We start from the raw sequence: 5,870 nt of genomic DNA on the forward strand, positions 1-5,870 counted from the left end.
AAAATTAATCAGGATATGTACTTTTCGCGAAACCTAAAATAATTTTACAAAAATGTGAATGTACTTTTTCAACATCAGCAGATTTTTGGAATCCCCAAACTTCACTTGCAAATGTTAATACACTACTAACATAAGTATCAAAAACTGAGCATCACGTCTCATTAAAGTTATGATTTTTCATTTTGTTTATCAGTCTAAAATACGATTTTCTCCCCTTTTCCGCGGCATGTTGCTGCCTATTGTTGAATCTACCATTAAAATTGAAAAGCATATCCAGATAGTTGAATTTGTTCACAACTTCAATTTCAACACCGTTGTAAAACCATTTTTCTTCATCTTTAATGCGCCATTTCGAAAAATTACCATTTTTGTTTTAAGTACATTAAGTTAAAGTTTCCATTTGATTTCACAATCGTTTACCAGAAGACTATACAAAATCGGCGATAAAATTTCCCCTTGAAAGAGATCGATTCTGTTAGGATGATAATCTGAAATATGACCTTTATATTTGACACAAGATTTGACATTATCGTACAATGATTTTATGATATTAATAACTTCCCTTGAATTCCTTGTTTATTAGCTTACTCCAGAGACTACCTCTATCGATGAGGTGAAAGGCTTTTTTATAGTCTACACAACAGCAATATAATCTTCGTTTATTTTTTAAAATTTTATTGATCAATGACTGGAGTGCAAATATTGTATCTACATTTGAACAACCCTCCTTACAACCAAATTGAGCTTCAGAAATAAAGTTATTTGTAATGTTTGGGGTTTAGCCCCACAGACGAACACAACACCATGTGGTTTTCAGTATGGCGGTTTTATTGACGATCCCACAATGCCCCACACGGGCCACACTAACATCCAGAGCCGAAGCCGGATTATCTTATACACAACATCCCTCCCCCTTTTGGTAAAGGAATCCCTATTTCCTGATCAATTACTTTTAACCATGTCCATATGTGTAAACCAGGAATGTAACTATTTGTTACCTCAAATTAAGTAAATAAAACTGACCGTGACTTCAAAAATAAATTCTTGAACCAAGTCTCTATATCCACATGAAAATGGAGCTTAACCACAAAACAACTTAACCAGGTCCATAAGCTTAAAGCTTAACAATAAACAATTAACACATGCTCCAATTAAAATTGATCAATGACTGGAGTGCAAATATTCATGTTCGCACGAAATCCTTCAGGTAACTTGGTGGGTGCCTGGTCCGTTCAGGTCGCGCTGGTCTTTGTTCTGGTTTCGAACTCACAACCTCGGGTGTACTGATGGAACCATTCTCCACAACCGGTGTTTGGCCTGAAGTAGAGACCACCACATCCTCAAGTTCCTCTGGAAGTTCGACCTTCACCTTGGAAGATAAACTGTTTCTCTGACGAATATGATCGGCATGACGACGTTTGACCTTGGCATCACCCTCCCTAACTGCATAGGACACTGGTCCGTTCTTTGATGATATTTCACCCGATAGCCATTTCGGACCCTTGTAGAAGTTCTTTACCCAGACTTGACCTCCAGTACTAAAAGTACGTTCCTTAGAATGTTCATCATGATAGGTTTTCTGACTTGTTTGACATTTCTTGACCCGATTTCTGACCTCAGGTCTCACTAGATCAAGTTTGGTTCTGATACGCCGCCCCATCAGAAGTTCTGATGGTGAGATTCCCGTTGTAGTGTGCGGAGTTGACCGATAGGCTAGTAGAAATCTACTCAATTTCCGGGTTAGGTTGCCCTCAATGTTTTGCATTATTTTCATACCTTCCTTGAAGATCCTGACGGACCTCTCCGCCAGCCCATTTGATGAAGGATGGTGGGGGATGTCTTTACATGTAACACTCCATTTTCAGACATGAATGCCGCGAACGCCTCGCTAGTAAAACATGTACCATTGTCTGACACCACCATCTCAGGTAAACCATGTGTTGAGAAACATTCTCTCAATTTGTCAATTGTCACTTCCGATGTTGACGTTTTGGTAGGATATACGTCTAACCATTTGCTGTACGCGTCTACGATGATGAGAAACATCTGACCTAAGAATGGACCTGCATAGTCCATATGAACTCTAGACCATGGCCGTTCAGGCCAATCCCATGGATGTAAGGGGGCCACTGCAGGAATCGAACCTTGTGCCTGACAATCCTGACATCCCTCGACCTTACTCTCGATGTCTCTATCGATCCCTGGCCACTAGAAGTAGCTCCGTGCCAATTTCTTCATACGGACCATTCCCGGATGTCCCTCATGAAGTTCCTCTAACAATTGTTTCTGTCCAATTGTAGGAATTACTATGCGTGTTCCCCACATAACACATCCGTCATAAGAACTGAGTTCTGTTCTACGTGAATGAAAAGGTTTCAAGTCTTCCTCACCACATTTGTCCATCCAACCTGTTTGTACATAGGTTAGCACTCGACTCAGCAGCAAGTCATTGGCTGTCCAAGACTGGATATTTTGGAAATCTACTGGAGTACTGCCCAGATAGTTGATCAGTAGAGTTGTCTCCCCTGGAGTAGGTATTTCACCAACTGTGTCCTGGAGGGGTAAGCGACTTAATCCGTCTGCATTGCCATTCGTGGATCCCTTCTTGTATTGTAAGTCATACTCATATGTCGATAAGAGTAAAGCCCAACGTTGAATCCTGGCTGATGCCATAGTAGGAGTAGGTTTGTCCACCCTAAATAAGCCTAATAGGGGTTTGTGATCCGGGTAGAGTACAAATCTGCGTCCATACACGTATTGGTGGGAATTTCTGACTCCAAATATGAGGGCAGCGCCTTCCTTATCAATTTGTGCATAATTACGTTCTAGTGTACGTGAAGCGTACGCTATGGGTCGTTCCCTACCCTGCACTCGATGCGAGAGTACCGCCCCCAAGTCCATAGGGTGAAGCGTCACACGAGAGTATCAGTTCCTTTTTTGGGTCAAAATGCACTAGCAAAGCATCCGATTGCAGCATCTCTTTGGCACATGTAAAAGCTTCTGTTTCTTCTTTTCCCCATTTCCATTTGCTTTCCTTTTTGAGTAGTGAGTATAAAGGTGACAACACACTACTAAGGTTTGGCAAATAACATGCATAATTGTTCAGAAGGCCTATAAATGCTTGAAGTTCTTTGACATTCTGCGGTGCAGGTGCCTCCTTAATGGCTCTGACTTTCTCGGCTATGGGTTGGATTCCCATGCTGTTGATTCTGTGTCCCAAGTAGATTACCAGAAATACACACTTTGTCTTTTTCAATCTCACTCCAGCTTTGTCTAACCGATCAAGTACTGCAGATAGGTTTTTCAGGTGATCCAGTTTATCCCTCCCCGAGATTAAGATGTCATCTACTCTCACTACAACATGCGGTATTCCCTGTAGCAGGTTTTCCATGACACGTTGAAAGATACCAGGACTCGACGACACCCCATAGGGTAGACGGTTGTATTGGAACAGCCCCTTATGTGTGTTTATTGTAGTATACCTCTTAGACTCTTCGTCCAATTCCAGCTGTTGATAAGCTTGGCTAAGATCCAACTTGGTGAAGTGTGATCCACCTCCCAAAGATGCATAAAGGTCCTCTGTCTTAGGAATAGGATAATTGTCTAGTTTAGACACCTTATTAACTGTGACTTTGTAATCACCACAGATCCTGAGGCTACCATCTCCCTTGACGATGGGAATGATGGGCGTGGCCCATTCAGAAAATTCCACAGGTGAGATAGTTCCTTCTGACACCAAGCGATCAAGTTCATGCTCTATCTTGTCCCGTAAAGCATAAGGTACAGGCCTGGCCTTGAAGTACAAAGGCTTCTGAGAGTTGTCCACATATAACTTGGCCTTTGTTCCCCGGATAGTACCTAAACCATCCTTAAATACACATTCATGTTTTCTCAAAATGTGATCAATCTGATCCTCTGGTGGATCTTGCTTGACTTGAAATATCTGGCTCCAATCCAACTTTACCTTAGAAAGCCAATTCCTTCCAAGAAGACTAGGGTAGTCTCCCTTTACAACCACTACAGTCAGTGTTCCTGTATAGTCTCCATACTTCACCGAGACTTCCCCCTCACCCCTCGTTGGGATGGGTTCACCAGTATAAGTCTTTAGCTTTACTGCAGTGTTTCTAAGCTTCACCGGCTTACCATTTTTGTTGATGTCTGCCCATGTGTTTTCTCCAATCACTGTGACAACAGCTCCTGTGTCTACTTCCATAGAGACATCCTGGTTGTTGACCTGTAGGGTTACTTCATATCTATCTTTTTTACCAACTTGGTTTATGCTGTACATGGAATATATACACTCCTGATCCTCCCTCCTGTGGTCAGTTGACTGTAGCATATGTACTGGGGTTGATTTATGGTGTTTACCTTTTGTATCTTTATTTCGCAGTCGACTCAGGCATTTTTCCTTTATGTGACCTTTTTTCTTACAGTGAAAACATTCACTGTCCTTAAAATGACAAGTTTTTGGGTCATGATTTCCTCCACACCTATAACATGGTTTTTGGTGACCTTGTTGACCTTGAGACTGGCCTCTAGACTGACCTCGACCTTTCTTACCGTGACGTGCGCTGTGAGTGTTACTGTTACCGCGATTACTATCACTAGTGACTTTGTTGACATTATTCTGTCCCTCTGACCTCAATCCGTGTCCCTGCAAATCTATGACATTTTTCGCTGCTGTTTCCATAGACAACGATATTTCATATGCCCGTTTAAAAGACAGTTCTTTCTCAGATAAAAGACGTCGCTGTATTCTGTCATCATCAACACCACATACAAGTCTATCTCTTATCATGGTTTCAAGCGTCGTGCCATACTCACAATGCTCTGTGGACCACATACGCTAAGCAATATTGCTCGTCGTCGTATCAGGTCGTCTGCTTCCTCAGTAACGCCGTACGCGACAAAGTACTGAATTAGACGTTCCGTATAGTGCTCCCATGACTCGCCGGATTCTTCATAGGCGTCGATTTTACCGAATGCAGCGGTCATTTTCCCAGCTCACCGTTTACCTCGTCGCCAATGTAATGTTTGGGGTTTAGCCCCGCAGACGAACACAACACCATGTGGTTTTCAGTATGGCGGTTTTATTGACGATCCCACAATGCCCCACACGGGCCACACTAACATCCAGAGCCGAAGCCGGATTATCTTATACACAACATTATTGTCTTTGTCACACTTTAGAAGTTTTCTATTAAGAACAGATGTAAACAATTTGCCCATGCAACTAACCAAAGTTATGCCTCTATAGTTACCAGTGTCGTTAACGTCGCCATTTTTGTAGATTGGTACTATACAACCACGTGACCACATTTCTGAATCAAATAATTTTCCTAAGAGTCTTGTAATGCAAGGAAGCAAAATTTCCTCAAAGTATAAGAAAAGTTAATTGAAAATACAATCTTCGCTACAACTTTTATCTCGTTTCAGCTTACGGAAGACAATATGTACTTCGTTTTCTGTGAATGGCTTATCTAGTTCTTCGAATACAGCAGAATCAACGTTTTCCGATAACATACTTGGATTGTCAATATTATTAATATTACCATCTCCCAAGTTTTTTAACTGTTCTACAAAATCATTCAAGTTTAGATTTGACTTCGATACACTGCTTCGACCCTGTGAAATATATTTATGAATTGTTTTTGGATTAGACGTTCTTGGATATTCTATCATGTCACTTTCTCGATGCTTGTATTGCCGTTTTAATCTCGATTCTAGTTTCTTATACAAAGATTTTTTTCTGATGAGAATATTGTGATTTTCAACAGATTGATATTTATTAAAATCAAACAAAGCTTTTTGGTAATCCATATATCTACGTTTACACTGTTCAGAGAACCATGGTTTGTCGTCTATTTTAT

At 41.1% G+C, this 5,870-nt stretch overlaps 1 pseudogene; it reads right to left on the reverse strand.

Annotated features, from left to right (window-relative positions):
* Positions 1-1,183: 1,183 nt before the first annotated feature.
* On the reverse strand, positions 1,184-4,995 carry LOC132559366 (uncharacterized protein K02A2.6-like; annotated as a pseudogene).
* Between the last annotated feature and the right edge of the window lie 875 nt (positions 4,996-5,870).

The sequence above is a fragment of the Ylistrum balloti genome, unplaced genomic scaffold, assembly GCF_031769215.1.
Source record: "Ylistrum balloti isolate Yb309-2 unplaced genomic scaffold, AGI_CSIRO_Ybal_v1 Utg370898, whole genome shotgun sequence".
In the NCBI taxonomy this organism is placed as follows: domain Eukaryota; kingdom Metazoa; phylum Mollusca; class Bivalvia; order Pectinida; family Pectinidae; genus Ylistrum; species Ylistrum balloti.